Source organism: Capsicum annuum, chromosome 3 (assembly GCF_002878395.1).
Source record: "Capsicum annuum cultivar UCD-10X-F1 chromosome 3, UCD10Xv1.1, whole genome shotgun sequence".
In the NCBI taxonomy this organism is placed as follows: Eukaryota; Viridiplantae; Streptophyta; class Magnoliopsida; order Solanales; family Solanaceae; genus Capsicum; species Capsicum annuum.
This window is the reverse complement of record NC_061113.1, coordinates 44,706,079-44,719,320: the sequence shown is the minus strand read 5'-3', so window position 1 is coordinate 44,719,320 and position 13,242 is coordinate 44,706,079.

Sequence of the window (13,242 nt, the reverse complement as noted above, 5' to 3'; positions counted from 1 at the left end):
AAGCATGAGCTCAAGTTAAAACCTCAGTCTAATCCTTTTCTTCTTTCCGTTTACAGAACATGCCTCCCAAGATCCTTTGGACGAGCATGTCTTCTATGCAGAATTCAGGCTGTATTTAATACTCTATCCAATTTAGTAGTAGCCCAGAATAAATGCCCAGCTTCTATTCCATCCAACCCAGTGGCCAATACTACTGCATCTAGAATACGGGACTTCACCCAAATGAACCGTCTATTATTTACTGGGTCTAAGTAATATAAGGACCCATAGGAATTCCTTGAACAGGTGCAGAAAGTCACGAACAATATGGGGGTGAATTATAGTGAGAGTGCAGAGTTAGCCATGTATCAGTTGCAGGATGTGGTTCACTCATAGTTCAAGTAGTGGAAGGCAGAGAGGGCCGCAGATGTAGGGCCCATAGAATGAGAGGAGTTTGCCACTGCTTTTCTTGATAGGTTCTTCCCACTTGAGTTGAAGAAAGCTAAGGTTTTGGAGTTCATTAATTTGAAACCGGGAAACATAACAGTGAGAGAGTATTTTCTCAAGTTTACTTAGTTAGCCATATATGCCCCTCACGTGGTAGCAGATAGCAGATCAAAGATGAGTAAGTTTGTGTTAGGGGTGTCTAATAGTATGGTCAAGAAGTGTAGGACCACAATGCTGATTAAGAAGATGGACATATCCAGGCTCATGGTCCATACTTAGCATATAGAGGAGGCAAAGAATAGGGAGAAAGAAAGGGGGAATAAGAGTTCTAGAACAGGTAGCTTCAACTTCACCCAACCTAATTCAGAGGGAGGAGATCGTTCTCAATTTCTCCCAAAATTCTCTGCTCCAGGTCTATCCTCAGCCAGTGCTCCAGTTTTGAAATTCAGAGATGGCAATAGAGACAAGGCGCCAGGCCCTAAACCTCAGGTAGTGTCAGCAGCGCTCGAACCAATACTCTTTGCCAGAAATATGGTAGAAACCACTAACGTATCTACAGAGTTGGCAGTGATGTATGCTTCGAGTGTGGCAAGCTAGGTCACAGATGCAGAGATTGTCCCCAGTCAGGTTCCCAGGGTCAGTATAATTTTCCCCCAGCCTAGTCAGGTCACCCGAATAGGTAGGGTTCCTCTTCCAGTTCCACTAGTGGGCAATTCCCAAATAGACTTTATGCACTTCAGTACCGATAGGACTAGGAAAGTTCTCCTGATGTGGTCACTGGTACATTACAAGTTTATCATTTACATGTTTATGCTTTGCTAGATCTAGGGGCTTCTCTGTCCTTTATAACTCCATATATAGTTGTTGACTTTGGAGTCAGTCCTAAATTCCTAGTAGAGCCTTTCTTAGTCTCTACCCTAGTGGGTAAATCTATCATAGCCTGATGGGTATATAGGAATTATCCGATTGTGATATCTTAGAAAGTCACTTCAGCAGACTTAGTAGAGTTAGAGATGATGGATTTTGATGTCATAATCAGCATGGAATGACTTCATTCCTTCTATGCCACAGTGGATTACAAAAACAGAATTGTCCAATTTTAGTTTTCGAATGAACCTGTCCTAGAGTGGAAGGCTAGTACTCCAGCACTTAGGGGTCAACTTTTTTCCTACCTTAGGGAAAGGAAAATGATATCTAAGGGATATGTCTACCATCTCATAAGAGTTCAGGACTCTAGTTTAGAGACCCCCAGTCTTGAGTCAGTTCTAGTGGTAAATGAATTGTCAGATGTATTTTCAAAGATGTTTCAAGAGTTTCTTCCATTAGAGAAATAAACTTTGGAATAGACCTTTTTCCAGATACTCAGCCTATATCTATTTTGCCATACAGAATGGCTCTAGTAGAACTCAAGGAGTTAAAAGAATAGTTAAATAATCTCCTAGATAAGGGATTCATCAGACCCAGCATTTTCTCGTGGGGTACACCAGTTCTATTCGTGTATAAGAAAGACAGTTCCATCAGAATATGTATTGACTACCATCAGCTAAATAAAGTTAGGGTCAAGAACAGGTATCCACTCCCCAGAATCGATGACTTGTTTGACCAACTTCAGAGGGCTGATAACTTTTCTAAGATAGACTTCAGATCAGGCTATCATCAACTCATGTTCAGAGAATGTGACATTCTGAATCCCAAATTTTTCTTGCATCTTGACTTTACTACATTATCAAAGAGAAAGCAATCAAAAACGACAAAAGTGTCTTAATACTTTATAATTATTTCTATTTAAAAGCCTCAAATATGTTAGCATTAGCTCACACATCAACACCCTCAACTTAAAACAATTGCTTTTCCTTAAGCAACTTAAACATAACTAAGAGGATACAAAGCATATTTGGCAGTCAATTATCTATTTTAGCTCAAAACACATTACACTCTCCAAGTTCAATCACTCTAAATACAACTATGTATATCAATAAAGATCAACAATGCGACACAGGGGAATCAATATATGGCATCAAATTAGCAATAATAACCATGCCTATATACAAATTACACTTCCCAAACAAGCAGGCAACCAACAATGCAACCTATGTGCCCTTGCAGTAAAGAAGTCCCTCCTCACTCATATGTGAACTCAAGTATGTCAATAAGGGGACGGTCAAGAGACACTCACTCTCAAAAAGAAGTTTCAGTCAATGTATGCCAAATACCATAGGCTTACCCTTATTTTTATTATCGAAGATTTTAGACAGTTAAGTTAGGATCTCTATAAGACTTTTCTTCAATTTGTAATGTAGTCTTGGGGATGGTATGATACACAAGGATATTTAAAGTAGCTAAGCCTCCTTGGCACTATACTATTTTGGGATCTCACTTATCAACCTTTACCTTATTTCTTCCTTTTTTGATTAAAGCACATTCAAGATGGGTGCAGTTTTTATTCATTCATTTCTCTTTTTTTTACAACTTTTCTTTTCTCATTCTTTTTCTATCACACCCAACCTTGGATATTTTTTTTATTACCCTTATTCATAGATCATAGTATTTTCTCGGATAGGTGACAACGTGTGTGACGACTTATTAGGAGTCTGATGACTTTTTAGGAATGTCGTCAGCTCTTCTTCACTTTTGACAATCTCTACCTTAGGTTGATGATGAGATGTGATGGCTTATCAGACATGTGATGAATTATCAAAATTACCATCGCTTCTTCACTATATCCCATTCCCTACCTAAGCCTAATAATGAGCCTGATGGCTTATCATACTTCTGACGGCCTATCACAGATGTCATCACAAATTCTAGCTGAAACTTATTCTCTGTCTAAGGCTGATGACAACTTTGATTGCCTATCACAAGGCTGATGACTTATCAGATAAGTCATCAGCTATACTTCCCTCTCGACATGCTCAGAAATCAACTCTTTTACTTCCATTATTGCTGGTTCTCTTACATCTTAACTTTTACTGCAATATCAAATAGAAAACACTCAAAAATGACTAAAGTTTCTTAAGACTTTGCAATTATTCTTAGTTAAATGCCTCAAATATGTTAGCATCTGCTCACACATCGAGATAACTGCAAGGGGACAGGTCCCTGAATGTGCAAGATATCGTATAGCTGGAACGCGTTGTTTGCACAGTTTTGTCATCTTGTGTAAAAAACTTGCAGGTACTATTTTGTACTGGTTAGGAAAACTGGTCTAATGATCTTTCATCCCAAATCATCACTCAGCAATAAAAAAAGAGACATCTCTTCATCAAGTGGTTTTTAGCAATTAAAATAGAATGAAGAGAGGCAGCAAAAACCCCAATTCAATACTGCTCAAGATAGTAGTTATTTATGAGAGCTTAAATTGGAAATTGTTCTCAAGTGAGTACTAATTTTTAATTGAACTATTAATGCTATAAGAGTAGTGTTTGTTTTGAGAGTTCTTAGATTGAGTTACCTAAGTTTATAACTGATTATAGCTAATCAGCGTAGAGGTTCCTTGGTAGAGTTACGAAGATGAGCTTGTAGTAGAGTTTCTATAAATGAAAGGAGAATAGAGGTATCCTAAAATCTAGACTGTAATCAGGAGGTTGATTATAGTAGATTTCTAAGGTGATTGTGAGGGCAAGCCGTGGTTTTCCCCTTTTTTGGTTTCCATGTAAAGATCCTATATTTTACTTTTTTTTACTGTCTTTGTTTTTACAACACTTCATAGTTGCTTTACTTTTCTATCGCTTGTGTTTGAATTTGAGGGACCAGGTCCCTCACTGTGTGGTGCATCCCCCAAGGGTTCAAATAATTGGTATCAGAGCAAGTTCACTATAAAAGGTTCATATGTAGAGTGTTCTAGTCATTATGGCTGCTATAAATAAACTAGGGGTGGAAATAAAAGAAGAAAAAAGGGGAGATATTCCTGACCTTAAAGGCTTTAAAGTTTGACCCAAGTAAAAAAGACTTTGATGTTCCAGTTTTAGCAACAAAAATTGTTAAAGCTATAAAAAGGAGTGGTCAGCTTTGCAAACGAAATGGTAAGATTGAAGGCTGTCACAAAAATGGTAGCTTTGAAGCATTCATGAGAAACTAACAAATGCAAAAGAATGATCAGGTCCCTAAAAATTCAAAAAGGAAGACTACAGCTGAGTATGCAGTAAAGCAAGCTTTGACAGCATGGGGAGATTCTTCCAATGAAGCTGATAAAGATAGAAGGATTGGAAATATATCTAGGTTAGCAGTGGAAGACAATCCAGTTACCTATGATTCCTTGTGTGCATTCATGACAAACTAAAAAGATGAAGAAGAAAAATAGGTAACCCTTTTTGACGTAAAGAATGACCTAGATAACTACTCTTGTAAGAAAATAAAAAGGCTTACGGTGTGTTAACAGACACTGTATGTGAACTAATTGATAAGAATAATATATTAGAGGAGAAAGTAGAGAATTAAAAACATGAGTTTATTTCTTTTACTCTCTAAATCTCTGAAATTGAAGAGTTGTTCACAAAGATCAAATCTCAAAATCAAAGTTTCATGCGTAATTTTAACAAAATAAATCATAGAGATAAAAAAACAAAAAAAAAGCCCTATGGCTTCAAATTGATCATGAATAATGGTTAAGGAATTCTCAAAAACACCTTATGTCTGCACTTCACATAAATGAAAAGTTAGAGAGGGACCTGGTGCACTTAAACAAAGAGTTGAACAAGTCTCTTAAATGGACTACTTCCTCACTGATTCTTTCTAACTTAACTAGCCAAGGTGTAAATGATGGCAAAGGCCTGGGGTTTCAAGGAGAATTCTAGCCTAATGTTGTAACGCCCCGATTTTTTGAACCGGAGTGTTACATAGTGCTTTTGACCCCGAAGGACCACCAGCTAACCCATGACTGATATCTCTACCTGTATACTGCAATATATGATGTAATAATGTAAAAAACATGAACAATAGGCCATAAGGTTCAACTGCATAGAATATTTGACAAATCATATCATCTATAAGGGGTAACGAATACCCAAAACAACTGAAATCTGAATCAAATTTGAACTAAATTTGAAAGTCTCTAAATACTGTCTGAATAAAGAGTTGAAGGAACATGTCTCCTACTAACTCCTTTTAGAAAAAGTAAACTGAAATAATAAATAAAATAAATAATATCGTCTATGAATAGATGAGGGCTCATTGCAACTCAGTGACTAGAATACTACTGCTACTGCTGATCTGGAGCTCGTATCTGTGAAACTATGGTGTAACATGAATGAAAGCACCATAGCACAAATACGTCAGTACAACTGGGAGTACTGAGTATACGAGTGAGGTAGGCTAAATGCAAAAAAGGTTTACATGCATTAACGATGCTAACTAACTGACTGATATGAATGTAAGAGTGCAAACATACATACGTAGTAATTGAGATCGTGATTACATGATATCGAGATCTGGACACTAATACATGATCTACTGATATCTAGAATGACAAATACTAAAATTCTGATAACATTGATGACTATGTCTGACAGTATCTGATAGTCCTAATATACTGAATTGACTGTATCTGATAGTCTTGATAAACTAAAATCTGAAGAACTATCTGAGTTCTTTTACTAAGACTGGAACTGAAACTGTGGGAGGCAGTTGTTTGACTGACATGCCCCAATAATATATATAGCTAAGTTGGGGTCCAATCTCTGCCCCAACTGGAAGGGTGTCAATACCGCACTACTGGTAAGGACAGCTGTGAGTGACCCTTAGCTGGCAGGTACTCAAAATGAGAATGGTGGGAACCCTAAACTAATGGATTAAGCCACCTCATCAACCCTAATCTGATAGGTTAAGATGTCTCAACCTATGCAGGCTACGTAGTTTTGGAACATAAGGATGATTACTAAGAATCACACCCTAAACTGATAGGTGAGTTCCCATTCTTGGGTTCACTCGGTGCTAACTTCTACTCTTATCTGAAGAGACTAAATGTGATTTAACTGACGGTACATAGACTAAGTAACTGACTTTCGTTGACTGACAGATTAGTGCTACTATTTGAGAATTAACTGAGATCATAAGATTTTTGAGGTTTCCTGAGTCACATGCCCAACTGAGTTCTATAGATCATGGCTTGACTGAGCTTATCGTGATAACATGACATGGCTCTAGGTACACAACTATATTTTTTGGGTACAAGTACCTCCAGGACTCAATGGAAGGAAACTGACACACATGATTAACTTGATCGTAAGAGTAAAGTCCATAATTTACCATATCATGAGTAGGGGATTTCACACTAAGCATAGTTCTCAACATCTTATACATGGAAGGGAAATTCATACATGTATATACTTGCATAGCTTCAATATCATAGTCAATCCATATCACAACAACAATGCATATCACTCATATGGAATTCATGGGAAATCGTAAAGCATAGAGCATGGACTTGTCATTTAAGCACTATTAAATCATGGAACATGAATTCTATCATCTAGGCATATTATCAAACATTTTGCATACATTCTTTTAGCTTAAGTGTGTTCATGAATTTCACCATATTAAGCCACATAAGGATCATGGGTTTCAACTAACAAACACATATACTTCATGACAACACCTTTAGATATCATCTTGAAACTTAAACAATAATCATCAACATGTACATGCTCATAACACAACAAGACAATCATAAAATAATATTTAAAACATGGTTCTTAAGCTCTATGAACGAAATGGATCCATAGATGAACACCACGCATACCTGACTCAAGGTTCTTGATGTTTTTGAACTTAAAGGATTTGAAATCCTTTGATTTTTGAAGAAGATTGGGTCTTGTTATTGGAGATTAACATTAGAGAGAAACCCTACTTTTTGTTTGTGAAATAATAATGAGCAAAATGGTTGACTTCGAACTCATCTGGGTATATATATGCGAGTGGTAAGTGACCAAAATACCCCTGTTAAAATGGCCTGGAAGTAAACGAAACATGGTGTGTGACGAATCGACTGGCGGTCTGTCATTTCGATCGTCATACGTGGACCAGAAATGGGGTTCATAAGATAAGAGTTGACGGCCTGGATGATGGTTCGTCAAAAATTTGGCGGTCTATCAACTCGTCCGTCAATCCTTATCCAAAACATAGACCTACGTCCTTGGCTGTGACAGTCAAAGTGGTGGCCCATCACTTTTTTGGCAGTCCGTCAACTTGGACGTTGCACCTGGGCGTTTCGGTCTGTTCTGGGTAAAACATCCATAACTTTCTCTTCTGGTGTCGGATTTGGACAAAATTGGTATCGTTAGAAATCTTACTCAATTTCCCACGTGATAGAAAGTAAAAATCTAAAAAATACCACGGGTACAAAAATAGATTTGTATTTCAAAGCAAGTACTAGCATCCTTGAGATGATTTCTAGCTAGGAATAAACACGAGTATTACAATATCTCCCCCTTGAGATCATTTTTCCTCGAATGATACTGACTAAGAGGGAAAATAATAAATGAACATGAGTGATTGAGACATGTCTTTATGACTGACATGCTAAATATACTGAACTCATGCATATCTGATGCATAGCTAACTGGTACATGAATGCATGACTGAGTGTTCTGTTAAACTGAGTTTCTCAAGACGAGAATGCATAGCTAATGCATGATTTTATAACTGAACTGATATATAAATGCATGATAGAGAATGAAATGGTAGTAGATACCACATTTATAATGGGAAAATGAATATGAAACTGAATAAGCTTAAGGCGAACTATTACCTTAAGCTTGTTCAGAATCGGTGGAGAAGAAGTGAGGATACTTGGTATGCATATCTGCTTCTGCTTCCCAAGTAGCTCCCTCGACGGACTGATTTTACCAAAGAACCTTAACTAGAGGGACCTCTTTGTTCCTCAATCGACGAGTCTGATAGTCTAAGATTTTGACTGGAATCTCTTCATAAGAGAGACTATTCTGAATATCAATTCTCTGAATAGGGACTACAATTGCTAGGTCACCTACGTACTTATTGATCAAGCATACATGGAAGAACGGATGAACTAAGGCTAAATTTGAAGGCAATTCGAGCTCATAAGCTACCTTGCCCAAACGAGTGAGAATCCTGAAGGGACCAACATAGCGGGAACTGAGTTTCCCTTTCTTGTTGAACCTCTTCACTCCCTTCATGGGAAAGATCTTGAGATAGATATAGTTATCGACCTTAAACTCGAGGTCCTTTCTACGAACATCACCATAAGACTTCTGTCGGTTCTGAGAAGCTTGGAGTCTCTCTCTGATCAACTGAACTTTCTCTAAGGCATCGAAAGCCAAGTCAGGACCTATGACTGAGGCCTCACTAACTTCAAACCAACCAATTGGAGATCTACACCTCCTACCATAGAGATCTTTGAATGGAGCCATTTTAATACTGGAATGATAGCTATTATTGTATGCAAACTTAATAAAAGACAAGCGGTCATCCTAAATTTTCTTGAAATCAATTGCACACGCCCTTAGTATATCTTCAAGAGTTTGAATGGTCCTTTCTGCTTGACCATCTGTCTGAGAATGAAAGGCTGTACTGAGATGGACTTGGGTACCAAGACCCTTTTTGGAATACTTTCCAGAAGTGAGAGGTGAATTGGGTACCTCTATCTGAAATAACAGATAATGGAACACCGCGTAATCTGACCAACTCCCTGATATAGAGTTTGGAGTAATCCTCGGCTGAATAAGAGGTATGAACTGGAAGAAAATGAGATGACTTGGTCATCCTGTCTACAATAAACCAAACTAAATAGTGCTGATGATGAGTTTGAGGCAAACCCATCACGAAGTCTATTTTCACTTCTTCCTACTTCCAAGTAGGAATGGGGAACTTCTGCATGGGTCCACTAGGCTTCTGATGCTCTATCTTAACTTGCTGACATGTAGCGTACTTAGCCACAAAATCTGCAACATCTCTCTTCATCCCACTCCACCAATAGATTTCTCGCAGGTCGCGGTATATTTTAGTAGCCCCTGGATGAATAGAGTATCGCGCACCATGTGCTTCTGCAAGAATTCGCTGCTTTAAGTCATCTACACCTGGAACGCACAGAAGACCCTAACAATGAAGAACCCCATCTCCCCCTTGGGAGAAAACATCTACTCTCTGATTTTGAACTCACCTTTTTAGCTTGACAAGGCTACGATCCTTATCTTGCTTTTATTTTACCTCAGAAACTAGAGATGACTCTGAACTACTCTGAACACATACACCACCCTCTAAAGAATCGACTAAACGAACACCTAGTCTGGCGAGCTGATGGATTTCTTGAGCTATCTTTTTCTTGTTGTCCTCGATGTGAGAAACACCACCCATGGAGAGTATACTGAGAGTGTCGGCCAAAATGTTAGCCTTGACCGGATGGTAAAGGACACTTAGGTCATAATCTTTCAAAAGATCTAAGCACCTTCTTTGATGAAGATTGAAATCTTTCGGAGAAAAGAAATACTGGATACTTTTATGATTTATGAAGACATCTACATGAACTCCATATAGATAATGCCTCCAAAGCTTTAAGGCAAATACTACGACTGCTAACTCAAGATCATGAGTAGGATAATTCTTCTCATGGGGATTTAACTGTCTGGAGGCTTAGGCTATGACCTTACCATGCTACATGAGGACATAACCTAAACCCACTCTAGATGCATCACAATATACCACAAACCCATTTGAACCATCTGGAAGAGCTAAAACTGGAGCTGTGGTGAGTCGAGTCTTCAACTCTTGAAAACTCTTCTCACAAAGATCTGACCACTGAAACTTGACCTTTTTCTAAGTCAATCTAGACATGGGGAATGGAATAGAATAAAATCCCTCGACAAACCATCTATAATAGCTAGCCAATCCCAAGAAACTCTTAATATTTGATGGAGAGATGGGGCAAGACCAGTTTCTTACCGCTTCAGTCTTCTGAGGATCTACTCTAATGCCATCACCGAAAATAATATGGCTAAAGAATGCTACTGATCTTAGACAAAACTCAAACTTACTGAATTTGGCGAATAGCTAGTGATCTTTAAGAGTCTGAAGAACAATCCTAAGATGGTTTGAATAATCACGCTCTATGCAAGAATAGACCAGGATATCATCTATGAAGACTATGACAAACATTTCTAAGTACTGCTTGAACATACGGTTCATCAAGTCCATAAAAACGACTGGGGCATTGGTAAGACCAAAGGACATAACTAGAAACTCAAAGTGACCATACCGAGTATGGAAAGCTATCTTCGGAATGTCACATTCTCTAACTCTGAGCTGATGGTAGCCTGATCTGAGGTCTATTTTGGAGAAATAACTAGCACCCTAAAGTTGGTAAAAAAAGTCATCTATTCTAGAAAGAGGATACTTGTTCTTGATCGTAGCTTTGTTGTACTGAGGGTAATCAACACACATCCTGAGAGAATCATCTTTCTTGCGCATGAATAAGACTGGTGCACCCTATGGGGATACACTGGGCCTAATTAATCCCTTATCTAAGAGATCTTTCAACTAATCTTTTAGTTCCTTAAGTTCTAATGGTGCCATTCTTTATGGCAGAATAGAAATAGGTTGAGTATCTGGAAGAAGATTAATGCCGAAGTCTATTTCCCTTTTGGGAGGAATGCCTGGAAGATCTTCGAGAAACACATCTGAATACTCATTTACAACTGGGACTGATTCAAGACTAGGAGATTCAGAACTGGAATCTTTAATATGCATAAGATGATACACACACCCCTTAGAAATCATTTTCGTTGCCCGAAGGTAGGAAATAAGCTGACCCCTGAAAGATAAAGTACTACCCTTCCACTCTAGGATGGGCTCATTCAGGAACTAAAACTGAACTACCCTAGTTTTGTAGTAGACTGTGGCATAGTAGGAATGAAGTCAATCCATGTCGAGAATGAAATCAAAATCAGTCATCTCTAATTTGACTAAATCTGCTGATATGGCTTTCTAAAATATCATAATCGGGCAGTTCCTGTATACCCACCGAGCTATGATGGTTTAATCCACTGGGTTAGAGACTGAAAAGGGCTTTGCTAAAATTTCAAGACTGATTTCAAATTCGCCTGTTATATAAGGAGTAACAAAATACAAGGATGCACCTGGATCTAGCAAAGCATAAACACGAACATGAAAAATCTGTAACGTACCAGTAACGACATCAGGAGAATTTTCCTGATCCTATTGAGTCTGAAGAGCATAGAGTCTGTTTGGGCGTTGCCAACTAGTAGCACTGTAAGTGGCATCCTATTGATTTGGGCGATCGAACTGGGCTGTGGAATGATTCTGCTGACCCTGTATACCTACCTATGGACACTCTCTAACCCTATGGTCTAGCTTTCTATAACCAAAATAAATATCGATACCAGCTCTACAGGTACCCTTATGGTTCTTACCACAAGTTTGACACAAGGGATTAGTTTGGGCACTTCTGACACTGCCCTGAGAATTAGATCCTGGTGCTCGATCTCTGTTGCTGTCTCTAAATTTTGGTATTGGGGCACTAGCGAAGGAAGGAGATGGAATTGCTGGCTTAGGACAAAACTGCGAATGGTTTTCTCCTTCTAATTTTGGTTGGGCAAAACTAAAACTTCCTGACCTTGCTCTCTTGTTCTGTCTCTCCCTAGTCCTAATCTTCCACTTTTCTATTTGTTGAGCATGAGTCATGAGCCTAGATAAAGTCATATCTCTGTTCAGTATCATAGACCTACACTCATTTACCACGCTATCATTCACCCCTGACACAAACTTGCTCATCTTAGACCTGTTGTATGCAACCATATGAGGGGCATATCTAGCTACTGAGTAAATCTTAGAGAATACTCTTTAACCGTCATATTTACCTTCTTAAGGTTGATGAACTCTAGAACTTTTGCCTCCCTCAGCTCTTGGGGAAGAATCTATCTAAGAAAGTTATGACAAGTTCCTCCCACTCTATAGGACCTACATCCTCTAACCTCTCGAACTTTCACTATTTGTACCAAGTGTGAGCAATATCTTGTAACTGGTATGTGGCTAACTTGTCACTCTAACAAGAAGTAGCTTCCATGATGTCTATGACCTTCTAGACTTGGTCAATGAATTCCCGAGGGTCTTCATCAGACTTAGACCCAAAAAAAGATGGAGGGTTCATTCGGGTAAAGTCCCGAATCCTAGCTGTGGCTGAGTTGGCCACTGGATTGGCTGGAATAACTGGTGGCCGTTCATTTTAGGCATCCACAAACTAAGCAAGTGTGGTGAATGTGGCCCTAAACTCCATATGATAAACATGTTCATCCAAAGGATCTTTGGGCTGAGGAGATGGTTGGTTTCTTCTCTTTGGAGGCATATTTTGAAATAAGAGAAGAACATATTAGACTGAGTGTTTAACTTGAGATTATGCTCACTAGAACGACATGAATATCAAAAGAAGGGAAATTGTTCCTAAAACATCTTATTGCCTCTTGCACATAAATGTGGTGCACAACACACCCATGCACAAGACTACTAGATGTGGCTTTTAGACTTTCTAGGACTCTATTGAACCTTAGGCTTTGATAACAAGTTTGTAACGCCTTGATTTTCTGAACCGGAGTGCTACATGGTGCTTATGACCCCAAAGGACCACTAGCTAACCAATGACTGATATCTGTACCTGTATACTGTAATATATGACGTAATAATGTGGAAAATATGAACAATAGGACATAAAGTTCAACTACATAGAATTCTGACAAATCATAACATCCATGTGGGTAATGAATACCCAAAACAACTGAAATCTGAATTAAATCTGAGCTAAATCTGAAAGCCTCTAAATACTGTTTGAATAAG